Source organism: Delphinapterus leucas, chromosome 1 (assembly GCF_059928025.1).
Source record: "Delphinapterus leucas isolate spDelLeu-1000000601 "Yukka" chromosome 1, BTC_Dleu_Yukka2, whole genome shotgun sequence".
NCBI classification, from domain to species: Eukaryota; Metazoa; Chordata; class Mammalia; order Artiodactyla; family Monodontidae; genus Delphinapterus; species Delphinapterus leucas.
Window position 1 is genome coordinate 112,860,876 of NC_143129.1, and position 14,338 is coordinate 112,875,213.

Genomic DNA, 14,338 nt, shown 5'->3' on the forward strand with positions numbered 1-14,338 from the left:
CTGGAATGCTTGTGCAATGCTGGTAGGAATGTAAAATGGTACAACTATTGTGGAAGACAGTTTGGCAGTTCCTCAAAAGGTTAAATACAGAATTACCATATTACCCAGCAATTCCACTCCTAGGTATATACCGAAAAGAATTGAAAATGAGTACACATGGAATTGAAAATTGAAAATGAATACCTATACATGAATGTCGGTATAAGGACTATTCACAATAGCTAAAAGGTGGAAACAATCCAAATGCCCACTAACAGAGGAATGGCTAAACAAAATGTGGTACATCTATACAATGGAATAGTAATCAGTGAGAAAAAGTAATGAAGTACTGGTACATGCTTCAACATGGATGAACTTGAAAATATTATGCTAAGTGAAAGAAGCTAGACATAAAAAGTCATACATTGTACAATACCATTGATATGAAATATCTAGAATAGATAAACCCATAGAAATAGAAAGCAGATTAGTGGTTGCCAGCGGTTCAAGGGAGGGGACATGGGTAGTGACTGCTTAATGGATCTAGTGGAGAGACAAATATTATTGGATATTAAAGAAATTATTCTATAAATAAATAAACAAATAAATGTGTCAACCTGGCTGGACCATGGTGTCCAGATATTTGGTCAAACATTATTCTGGATGTTTATGTGAAAATGTTTTTTCACTTTAATTAATTTGACAGAATTAACATGTAAATTAGTGGACTTTTAGTAAAGTAAATTGCCCTCGATGTAGATGGCCCTCATTTAGTCACTGAAGGCCCTAATAGAAGAAAGACTGATATCCCCCGAGCAGGAAATGACTCTGCCAGGAGACTGCCTTTGGTCTCTAATTGCAGCTCTTCCCTAAGTCTCCAGCCTGTTGGCCTGCCCCATCAGATTTTGGACTCACCAATCCTCTGCAATCACATGAGCCAATTCCTTAAAATAAATATCTCCCCCGACTCCGCTCCCTCTCTCAGTCTATATACACACATCTTGTTGATGCTGTTTCTCTGGAGAATCCTGACTTATATTGAAAGCTTCACCCAACTCTTAAAGTCTGGCTTAAGATCTCTTTCCACAGCACCTTGTGCAGTTCCTATCATTATTCTCACCATAGTATGTAATAACTACCTGTCTACTTGCTGGTACCCTCTACTACACCTTAGGCATCTTGAGTACAAGGGTAGCAGCTCCACAGTTCTGAAGTTTAAGGTGTGTTACAGAAACTTCTCTCTTCAGGAAAAGTTTGAGATAGTTTTACTGGCTTATCTACAATTTGGTTGTATTTCGTTCTTTGAACATGAAATTCTAATCTGAGTTCCAAACATTTTTCAAGATGGTCTCGATAACAGTGAGATCAGGGGAAGCCAAGAGTAATAGAGATGTGGTATTGCCCAAGGAAACTTACCTTAATTCCATTTCCAAGCCTATAAATATCCACACACTGAGAACCATCTGGGGTCTGAGTCTTTCCAAGCATACTTTTTTGTTTCCTTAAGTCAAGAATTGTATATAAGGGTTTCCCTGGTGGCGCAGTGGTTGGGAGTCCGCCTGCCGATGCAGGGGACACAGGTTCGTGTCCCGGTCCGGGAAGATCCCACATGCTGAGGGAGCTCACAGCTGGGCCTGTGAGCCATGGCCTCTGAGCCTGCGTGTCCGGAGCCTGTGCTCCACAACAGGAGAGGCCACAACTGTGAGAGGCCTGCGTACCGCAAAAAAACAAAAACAAAACAAAAAAAAGAATTGTATATAATTTATAGATCACCTTGTCCTCTGGTGGCCACCATTCTTCTTTTTTTTTTTTTTTTTTGCAGTACGTGGGCCTCTCACTGTTGTGGCCTCTCCCGTTGCAGAGCACAGGCTCCAGACATTCAGGTTCAGCAGCCATGGCTCACAGGCCCAGCCGCCCCGCGGCATGTGGGATCTTCCCGGACCAGGGCACGAACCCGTGTCCCCTGCATTGGCAGGTGGACTCTCAACACTGCACCACCAGGGATGCCCCACCATTCTTCTTTATAAGAATCTGCCTTCTCCCGTAGCTTTATGTTGCAGAATCCCACTGCTAGGCCACCCATCAATGTCTACAACTGATCGTTGCCTCTGTGTGTGAAGATTGACAAATTTTCTTATTGTCCCTATTAATAACATATATAACTGTGTCACCAGCATCTCTCCTCTAAGACTGAGGCATGGAAAAGAGGAACTGCTCTCATGACAAGCCAAGAAACTGCTTGTTAAGTTTGTAGTAACATTACACTAGAGTAGAATTCAGTGTATGTTGGTAGGGTTGGGGGAAGAGTTCTCACTTCTGATTATTTCTGTATCAGAAGGATCTTTGTTAGCAGACGATTCTCCTATGAGATGGTTTCCTGACTCTTCTCGGTACAGAACCACACTTTATTTCTGAAAATCTAATGAGAAATCTGACTGCCTGCTAGCTCTTTATATAATTGGTGCCTTACTGTAGAAATATTGACTTCCTGTTGTCCACAGTTTTAGTCTCTTTGAACTCAGGAAGTTAACCATTCAGGAAAGAAACATCAACATTCTTTCAGCTTCTTGCTGACTACAAATGATGGAAAGTAGTTTACAATGGAGAGAAGGCTGCTGGTGTAGCTATGAGTCATTCGTGCCCAGATCTCCTGTGACTCATTTTCCTTCATTAAACTGAGAAGAGTCAATAGCCCTTCAGTTTTCTGAACAGTAGATCTAACTGCGCTAATGACTGGCTGCTGAACAAGTTTAGCTGTGTTCTAATTTATTTATTAAGCAACAGTAAAACAAGTATAAAGTACCCATCAATGGATAATGGGAGGACATTAGTGTTGTTGTTTACAAACTAGATATAAAACACAGCTTCTTTTAGATGAAAATGGAAAAGGCTGGGCTAGCTCCTGTCAGCATAAGAAAAAATTCAATTTTTGAGGCTCTCCTCCCTTTCATTTTTAGACCTTGTTCTAAACTGGTAGCCATCTGAGAGATCCCATTGCCCTGGGCCTCCTTTACTTGGCCTAGTTTCTACATGATGCTCATCTCACCTCACTGTTTTCCTGCCTTGATCTCACCTCTGTACACCCCCTTCCTTTTTACCCACTGCTTTCTCGCCACCTAAATCTCGCCACCTCCTTGCCCCTCACCACGCATTCTACTAAAATTCATTGACTTATACCTTAAAAATGCAGGGCTCCTATGTGTTAGCCTGCAATCCGATCTACTTATCCCTAATAACATTTTCAAAACGGTTTTTAAACATAATTTTTTGTAGTGACACTGCATTTACTCACAAAAAGTAATTTAACATGGGACTTTAGAGGAGAATTTAAGAGCAGAGCTTTGGAGTCAGATCTTGTGTTGAATCTGCCCTTTGCTCGCTGCATGGCTTTGGGCAAGGTATTTAACTTCTTTAGGCCTCACATTTCCTCATCTGGAAAATAGGGATAAAAACAAGGATTTGTAGATGAATGAGGTAATGTATGTGTAAGAGTTTTTTTTTGAGGTGAGTGGTAAAATTTTCTCTCATGGTGACATCCAGGTATACTTGTTTTCTAACTTTCAAAAAGCAGCTGGGGCATTTCTTAGCCAATACGCAATCTTTGGTGGCTTTAAAACAAATATCCAATTTTTTTGCACAGAAGCCAGAAACCAGTTGGGAGAGAAACTGAACTGGTCGCCATGAATAGGATTCATGTATATTCATTAATAGATGAAGTGAGGGGGCATTTATATTACTTCTAACCTACTTACTTCAGTGCCTGGAACCTAGTAGGCACTCACTGTACAGCTATAGTTACTATTATAATTATGGCAGGCGGGAGGACAATTTTTTGAGAGTAACTGAATTTTAATTGACCTTTCAAATCATCATTCTTTCAAAGTATATTTATCAGTACTATTCATAGATAATGCCTTACTATTGTAGTAATAGTGGTTTTTACTTACCCCTGTGTTTTTTTCTTTAGTTCTGAAAATAACCCCATTATTGTTCCTGTTTAACATAATTTCTCACTTATAAAGAGCTGAGACTCAGAGATAGAGTTACCATATAATTTCTTGTCCAAACTGGGATGCCTTGGGAGTGAAAGGGGCACTAAGTTGGGATTATACCAGGCAGACCAGGATGTTTCCTTATCTTATTCAGAGAGGTTATGACTGCTCCAAAGCCATCTAGCTTGATAAGTGACAGATTTGGGACAAGAAGGCAAATCTTCTAATGACTCTATGTAAGACTCTACTAGAATTTTTAGGGGATAGTATGTTGTAGGAAATTAACCCCTTCAGGTCCACGTGATCATTGCCATGAAAAAGTATAGATAAAGCTGTCACATCAAGTAGATGCTGACCTGTTCTGCTAACGTGCTGGGCTGGCCATAAGGAAAAGGGATTGCAATTGTTTCATGAGATTCTCCACTCTTCTTTATTATGTGATTCATTTATTTATTCATCTAACTAACCTATACTGAATACTCACAGAATCACTTATCTGCTGATGTGTAACAAAACACCCCAAACATCAATGACTTAAGATAACAATAATTTTATTTATTCATGGTTCTCTGGGTCTGCAGTTTGACTGAGCTCACCTGGGTGGTCATCTACTGGTCTCGCCTGGGGTCACTCATGTGGTTGTAGTCGTATATGGCAGCCCAACAGGGATCTGGAGGGCTTTAGATGGCCTTGCTCACGTGTTTAGCAAGTGGTTCTCTCAAGTGGTTGGTGAAAGGAGACTCAGCTGGAGTGGTTTATCTTGACTCCATGTAGCCTCTCATTCTGAAAGAGGCCAGTCCAGGCTTCTTCATAAGTTGGCGGCATCACTTCAAGAACATGAAAGCAGAACTTCATGGCCTCTGGAGGCCTTAGCTTGGACCCGGCACACTGTAATTCTGCCTCATTTTATTGGTGAGGACAAGTTATAAGGTCAACCTGGATTAAAGGGAGGGATAAGAAAATCAGCTCTACCTCTTGAAGGCAGGAGCAGCAATGTACCCTTGCAAAGAGGAGGGTGGTGCATACATGGATGGGAGAAATTTATGATTAGTTTTTGCAATCTATCATAATCATCATATATCAGGTCCCATCCTAGGCAGTGAGGACATAATAATTAATAATGAGCAGTCATTTGCATGGGAGAGATAGGCAGCGATTACAATGGAAGGTGAAAAGTCCTTTGACAGAAAGGTTCACATGGTGTTGTGGTAACACAGGAGTAGAATTAGTAGCCAAGTCAAACTGGCAACTAACTACCAGAAAAGTGGTCCTCTGGGCCTGAGAGTGTTTATTTTCATCATGCTTATTATCTTATCCAAAGCACAGGGTTCAGATGTGAAGGTCCTGGACTAGTTTCTTTGACCTGACCATTTTCTCCATCCACCACTTAGAGGCTTGAGAGTGAATTAGTAAGAGAATGAGGAGAAGGCATTATGAAATAAATGTTTGTGTCTCCTTCCCAAAATTCAAATACTGAAACCCTACTATGCCTAATAAGAGGGTATTAGGAGCTGGGGTCTTTAGGAAGTAATGAGGATTAGATGAGATCATGAGGGTGGAGCCCTCATGAATGGGATTAGTGCCCTTATAATAGGAGACAGTTTGCTTTCTCTCTTTGCTCCCTGCCATGTCAGGATATAACAAGTTGGCAGTATGCCACCAGACCTTGACCATGCTGTCACTCTGATCTCAGACTTCTAGCTTTCAGAACTGTGAGAAATAAATATCTGTTATTTATAACCCACCCTGTCTATGGTAATTTGTTATAGCTCAAACTGACTAAGACAGAAAGTGAGGAGACCAGTGGAGGGGGGAAGGAGCGTTTTTAGATGTTCTTCACCCACTTACAACTGGGAACCTGAAACTGAAGCATTAAAGAGGAATGAGTAGAGGATCTATTTTGCTACCATTGCCCTCAAATCTAACCTTTGCTTTGAAGGCTTGGGAATTCTGAATTCAGTCTGCACATATAACACTAGAATATTCTAAACATGTAAGAGTCTTTTCAAGCAAACCAGACCTGAATAGCCAACGTGCTGGCAGTTTGACACTTGACCTACATATCCTCAATTCAACATCAAAAATGTGAGGCTGAGTTAGGGATGTTTGGTGAGTGGCTTCATCTCTAGCCAGGAGACATTAGATTGAAGGAGGAAAAAAAAAAAAACACAAAAACCTTGCTGTATAATAAAGGCAGTTAGATTTATTGTATATATGACAGTAGGGAATTCCTTTAATCACATATTCTTGAGTGCCTTTGGGAACTTGGGTGATAATAAAGTGTATGCTGAGAGGAATCAGTGACAGTATTCTGCAGAAGGAGAAAAAATGATACTGAAACTCATCATTCCAGTGTTCCTTGCGGTGACTCAGAAGAGCAAATCTCCCAGCTGCCTGCAATCTGGATGAGTGGGATGCTGGACTGGAACCCACTTAGGAAAACGTGATGATCCCTGGCTACTTCTGTCCTGAAGAAGTTGGTTTTATTCTGCATCATTTAACAGTGTAAGGTAGCAGAAGGGATATAAAGGAGAAAGCTGAATTGAACCTCTCTGCCTGAGTCAGGCAGGTAATTATGAGCCACACCTTTGTCTCTGGGTGACATTGTGGTCTCTGTCCCTGGTCCATGTCTCTGTCCCTGGTCTTAGCTAATGATGACCAGACTGAGGTCAGAGGGAGTTCCAGATGGTTGTGTGCAAACTACACCACTTAGTGGCTCAGATGGCTCTAGTAATGAAATTAAATGCTGGGCTATCAATCAGTGAGCGTATATTTAGCACCTATTATGTGCTTGACATTGTGAGGATACAAAGGAAATATAAGACCAATTTCTCCTCTCATTCGAGTCTGCAGTCTAATTATGAGACATATGAGCATGAGAGGACAGATAAGAAAAGTCAACTTCTATTTTCATTTCTGTGAAGCTGTGTAACATCAATGTGTGAAAAAAGATGCATGTATTTATAAAAGTATTCCTTCAAAATCTTTCCTTTATATGTGGTATCTCAGACAATTATCGAGACGCCATTAAAATATGATTGAATACTTTCCATTGATGAAGAGATGGAGTAGTGAGACATCTAACTTAAGGAGGATAAAACTACTGCCACAAGGTTTTGGGGTCTCATTTGTTACCCTTGCTTCTTTAGGAGTAGCCAAAGATGATAGGCAGCCTACATGGGGCACTGTGTGCTCTTCACTCTTTTAAGTACTTCACGTTCATTATTTAATTTAATCCTGTTATAACCTAACATATTCACTGTCACTATTCCTGGGACCTGGGAACAAGTAGCATGTCCAACATCACATAGCCAGTAAGTATCACAAGATGTCAGAGTTGGGACAATAAAGATTTTGGGTGACAATCACATAGGCATTTGGCCCTGTTCTTGTACTAATCAGGGTTTTGGTTGCAAACAAGGGAAACCAACTCTAGTTAATAGAAGCAGAAAAGGAATGTATTGGAAGGATATCAGGGATTTCATAGAATAGCCAGGAAGTTCTTAAGAACCAGGCTCAAAAATTAGTCAGGAGCCAAAGGATACTTGGCAGCAAATTATATAGAAAATGCTACAGAAATAGTAAACTTGGGAAGCTACTACTGAAGTTGCTGCCAGTGGCTACTTGCCCCTGGTTCTCTGGATAATCCACCCACAACCACAGCCAACAGTCACTCTTGGCCCCTTCATCTGCATGTGAAGCCTGGGTCACATACCTACAACCCAGAGTCTGGGAGGAGAGGAAAGGAATTACCTGTCTCCCTCCAGCCGGATTCCCACCTCTTTTGGAATTGCTTTCAAATGGGAAGGTTTTGCATGCTGGGCAGGCCAACATATATACCTGACAAATGTCCATTTCAGGTCTCCGCATCATGTGGTTGTATGCTACTGGAATGCATATGCCAATCTCTTTCCATGATCCCTGATGCTAGGATTTCCTACTTCTCAATTACTGTTGCTTCATTCTATCTTAGCATCCCTTCTCACATAACCATGCCTGTGTCCTTGCTCCGACTCCCAGCCCCTGCGTGCATTCCACTCCTCTTGCTGCTGTTACAGGAGCCATTTTATAATGAAAGTTTTTCCTTCCTGAGAATTATGTGTTTATTCAATCAATCTTAGATGGTTAGGCTTTAAGACTCCTTTGGCTCAGGGACTGCAAGGAGAACATTTGAGTGATTACTCTCAGCTTCAAAAGTATTCAAAATTTAACCAATTCAGTTAAGTACAACAAGCAGTATAGACCATTTACCAAGGCCAGAATTGTTAGTAACTGGGGATACAGAGAGGAATAGCTACCTGTCCTAATGTCAGGGACTTCACAGTTGAGTTATGGAAACAAATATATACTTACAATGTCTTTTCTTAGAACTCTTGTTATCTCTTAAATCACTCTTGCTTAAAAGGATTCTCTCATAAAGCAAATGCATTCTGGATAAAAGAAGCAGCATATGTTAATGAGTAGTTGTTATAAGTCAGACAATATTCTAAATGCTTTGCATTTATTAACTGACTTAATCATTGCAACAACATTTTGAGATATCATCATCATTATCATTATTATCATCATCATCCCCATTTTACAGATGAGGAAGCTGAAGCAAAGAAAGATTAAGAAATGTGTTAAATAACTCACACAGCTGGTAGGTGGTGGAGCTAAGTTTCAGACTCTAGCACCCTTGTTCTTAATTATCATGATACATTGTCTGTCTCTCTAATGACATCCATCTGAAAACAGAGTTCTTTCTGATGATAGAAAAAAAAAAACACAACAATACTCTAGGTGTTCTTTTTCACTCTTTCAGCCTCATTTCCTTGTTTTCTAAGTTGTCTATTAACCAGAACACATGTTTAAAAATTATTTTTTAGACCTATTAATTTGAATTGGTATATGCTAAAAAAGACTCTAAATAAAAAGATGCCAGTTTGCTGTACCATCAGCAATCGGCCTCATTAAAACAACAACAGTATTCTGTATTATGATTCCTTCCACTCCATGATGCTTAGTAGAGTACTGAATATAAAGTAGATGCTCAATAAAAGCTTTTTGAGCCAGTGATTGCATATGCAGGAGCATGCAGCTAATAAATCCTGTGAAACCAGGCCTGTTCTCAGCTCCTTAGGGATTGAAACTTACAAGAGTTCCTAGGCAGGATGAAGTGAAAGAAGTAGCTTGAACATGATGCTTGGCAGCTGGACGATTCTGCTTCCTATAGGGTGTCCCAATTTGGAAAAGTGAAGACCACCCACAAGGGGTCACTGGGCAAATGCCCAAATTCCCAGTGGGATAGAGTGACCTTGGACAGAATTAATCTTATATAAGCAGGACCACACTCATTAATCATTCACAATAAGCTCTTATTTATGAACTAATTTCAAATAGACATATTGAATCCATTTTCCCAAGCGAAAATGGAGTTGGGTAAATCATAAGCAGCTAAATTATAGTTTTGGCACATGCACACTGTTTTGTCTCATATTTAGAATCATTTGCCTCTTAGAGCAACCTAATACAATGGGAACACTCTGCAGAACGCTATAGAGAATGAGTGTTTATAGAGACTTACATCTGATTTACATTTAAGGAGCATAAAACTAATTGCAGAGAGACTGTGCTCCTAAAACCTTAAACCTCAGGGACAACCATGTACGAACTTTTATAAGAATGCTGATATGTCTGCTGGAAATTGAGACCTTCGAAATTGATTTCCACGACTGGAAATAAGGGTATCTTAAAATGTCCTCAATGGACACAGGTATATTGTAAATGATTCCTGGACAAAGTAGCTGTTATATGAGAACATCTTTCTAATATAAGATTAAAATCTAGAATTGCAAGTAGTAATAAATATATCCATCTAATATTAGTGTAAAAAAGTGACAGTATTGTAAAAGCAATAAACAGGTAGACAGCTAATAGTTAGTGCCTATGATAAATTGCCTTGTTATTGCAATCAATTTTATTCTCACGAAATAGTCTAATTTTTCTTTTTCTTAGAACCACATATGTACATGAGGAAAAAGTACCTTCCAAAGATATTATTTTTAAACGATTTGAAATAAAATGCCTAAAAAATACTCTTCCAAACTTCTTTTATGGAAGTTAGCACATCTGGTAGTCTTTTATGTTGCAAAATTATCTAACTTAGAAATTATATATTGCTTTAATATTTTCATTTTCAAATATTTTGGGGCCTCATTTTAGTAGTAGTTTCATGTAGCAACAGTTATCCTGAGAAGTAATAAAAGTAATATTGTTATGTGTTGAGAGTGTCATGTTATTCATCAACTCCCATGTACTGTACATAATACTTGAAATCATTTGCATCCATGTGTGCATGCCTGTGTGTGAATGGACAGACACAATGACCTGTTTACTCTGCGTGCTGTTTGTGGGTTTGCTATTTTGTCATGTCTTTTTTGTAGTGTTGTCTGTGAAGGTTTAAACGAAATTTATAGCATGCATCACGTATTGTAAGTTTGTCTGTCATATAATAATCAGCATGCAAAAAAGCCACGTATTTCGACTGTATATTTAAGCCTTTAAGTAATCACATACAAAACAATGCAAAAATGTGAACATTGTATGGCAATTAATAACATCTCTGCCAGTGTAAATACGGTTTTTTCCCCATAAATCATTTCCAGCTTGTCAAAATGGATCTGCGCTGGCAAAGAAACAAGGGTAATGTTTCAATTTTCTCCATCTGGCAAGAAATTTTCTGTTAGATTTCCTTCTTCCCTTTTTCAGTTACAGAATTTTTATATGAGCAACTACATATAGTATGATTAAGAAAGGGTGCAGTGTGATAGGATACAGAACAATGCTGAATATTAGGAACTTGACTCTGAATAACTGCCCCAAATTATACATTCATATCACATGTGCATATAACAGAAAATATTTGGTTGTTGAAGCATAGAAATGACTCCCTTTGTAGCAAAACATTGCTCTCATTAAATAAAGCACAACTTTCTTTTTTCCCGTAAGGGCTTGAATATATTTTAACTCGTTTGGAATAATTTCTTATCCTGATTGGGGATGCATTTAAATCTTAAAAATTTTTATCAAGACACTTTAGAATATTCTAGAAAGTCCAGCAGGACACACACACACACATAAATTCCCAGTATGGATCTAGGAAAGAATTTACCCTTTCATGACCCAATATTTAAAACAAAACTCAATAGAGCAGGCGTACTATATATACATTATGCTTATAGATCTTCAGCAGGAGCAAAGTGCTGGTGTTTTTAACCGCAAAACTATTTATAAATTACTCTGATCATGAGGGTATAAATCCATTCACAAGCACCAAAATCTATTTATTTTCACGTACAGTGATGGGTAATTTCCAACATTCTTTTATTGTTTATATGAAAATGTTCTTAGAGCTTGTACAGTGTGTTATCCTGCCTAATTACTCAGCTGTCTACAGTATGCATGGGTGCAGGTTTGATAAAAATGATGTATACTTGAGTACTTGCGTGTGTCTTAAGGGAAACCAAGCATGATACAATAGCCATGACAATGGTGTCTGTGCAGCATCCCTTCCTATATATCTGCACTTGGAAGGGCACAGATATCCAAAAGCACAGCAGACTCATTCATATTCGATTTGGGACTATACTGTAAGGTACTTTGGGAAGCTCATTTTTTCCTTCAATTTTTAAAAAAATTATAGTTAATTTGTATTAGTTCAGTAATTGCACCCTGGTAAGGAAGGGGAGGGAGAGAAGCGAAGTGTGCTGGGTTCTGGTTTGGAGAATTCATGGGCAGATAACCAACAATTGTGGGCACAAACCTCCAAATAAACTTGTGTAGTGAGTGAACTGTGAGCATTTTCCCCAGGAGGGTGGCTATCAGTGCAGCATCTTTGGGTCACACAAGTAAAGCAGCTTGTGCACTTTTTGTGTATAACTTTATCCATCACACAGGTCATTGAAGAGGTGGCTCCAGGGTGTTGATATTAATCACTTACAGCCAGAGTGCTTCAGTTGTCACTTATCCTTGTTGTGGACAGTTTTAACTGCACATATGGAACATTATTTGTCATGTACTCTTCTGAGACCCCTAGAATGTCAGGACAGAAGAGATGATTAAATAATTGAAAAGCAACTTTCTCTCTGAATATCTTTGTCTTCAACTGCCAGATCAGAGCTTTAATGCAATTTGACAGTTTTGTTTTCTTTCACTTAAATTTTACGGGCATACGCCAAAAATAATTTGTACAAAACTTTACCTGAAGAAGTAGCTAGAACAAGGGACTTGGAATTAAAGTATAATCAAATAAATAGTTTCTTCTCTCTCCACCTTACTTCCTCTCTCTTTTCACTTTATTTTTTTTCCCCATCCATGGGAGGATGTATCATTCATTCTAAGGCTTTTATCACTCACTTGTGTTTGGGATTAACTCTTCACACTGAGGGAAATGAGCCTCACTTGTGATCTTGTTTAAATATGATTCCCTTTCTCCTGTGTTCCATTGTTCCATTATATTCAAAACACTGTATGTATAAGCAGTGGAGGATTCCTCCGACTTGTGCAACAAATGAATTCCCAGAGCTGCCTGCAAATCAATTCCTTGGGATCTAGCTATCATTCCCTGTTGATATCATAATGGAAAGTATATATTTTCAATATTTCTACAAACATATATTTGACACCAAAATTAATAAAGTTAACATTATAAATATTAAAAGAAAAAAGGGATAACATTTAGACTATATTTAAACTAAATAGCAAAAAATAACTGAACTGAACCTCCAGGGAGGCTCTGGTTGTCACGGTGTGAGGCAGTGGTGGTGGAGTATCCTGGACAATGGAGAGGCTGGCACGAAGGTCCTCTACCTCACCCTGGGAAAGACCTTTTTGTTGTTTCAGGCTGTTACCCAGAGAGGAGCAGGGAAGGGAGAAGGGAAACTTGGCTTGCCTCTGAGCTTCTCAATAAAGTTTTCTCACTGTCTTCCCTTTCCTCATGGTTGGACAAAAACTCTGTAAGATATTGCATTTTTTAAAAGGTCAGATTCCCTCATTTGTCTTGGAAGGTTTTGACACTCACTTGCCAGAAGGCAGTGAGTTGGGCCAAGTAGGTTCTCATGGTTCCTTCCAGCTCCTATATGCCGTTGATTCTTAATCTTCCTTAGTCTGTCTTTATTATCTATAAACTGGGAAAACTGATTTGTACTGGTCTATAAAGTCTTAAGGAAAGGTTTTTTCCACCATCCAGGGTAAACTCTGGCAATCTTTCCTTTATTCTCAGACCCTTGACTGTGCTTGTGGAAAGTCAGTCCTGGATCTGGGAAGAGATGAACCAGCAGTGGATTTTCTTCTTGCTTGGGAGCTAATGACAAAAACTCCTACATGGAGGTCCTCTGGGATTTATAATTACTTAGAATGTTTCTCATCTGAACAGTATGGAGGCTATCACAGACAGTGGGCTGGTTATTGCAGGCTTATAAACTCAAAGGAATAAACTGCATTTTCCTATGAAAAAAATAAAATCAAGTGGAGGATCAAGTTATGAACAAGTAGAATGTTTCATGAACTTGGGAACCAATGCGTGCAGTGTCATTTCTACACCTGGATCTAGTGCTTTATTGGACCAGACCTCCCTAGGATTCTTTACAGAGGATGAGAGTCTATATTGTATTTTTGTGAATGATAAGTTGACATTCGCCTGGGGCAGTTGAAAAGATAGAAGCTAAAAGTAACATAATGTATTAAGATTTTAGCAATATTACTCTTCCTTCTTATGATATGTTTTGCACTACATTTGATCATAGCCTGAAGATATAACTTCTACTCTTGCCAACTCCCTGTGAGGTTAAGATCATCTAAGGAGAGAGTGTGAGATGGACCAGTTTCTCTATTTTCACTTTCACCAGTAGGACACTGAGACATGGAGTACCTGTATGATTTGTCTGAGGTCAGTGTTTAAGACAGTTCTATAATATACCATCTAAAAGGCAATAAAAGAGAATGTTTATAGCCCAGCATTTAAAGTCGAACAGACCTAGATTCTGACTTCAGCACTTAGTAACTCCCTAAGCTTTAGTTTCTTCAACTATAACACTTGCCTTGTAAAACTATTGTGTGCATAAATGAAATACATGTAAAGCTCTTAGCATAACTGGGGGCATATAATTGCTATATATAGTTACATTTATTAATATAGTTTCCCATTTAATGTTATTTCATTTAAATTGTGCTGCTTAATTTACTATACTTGATTGATCTATCGATAGCATCTTTTCGTTCTTAATAGTATTAATTAGAATAGAAGGGAAAAAAAGAGAATGAAACTTAATTTCCCCTAGAGTCCTAAGGGATTTGTGTGGGTCAATTTATTAATGAAATGTGAAGAA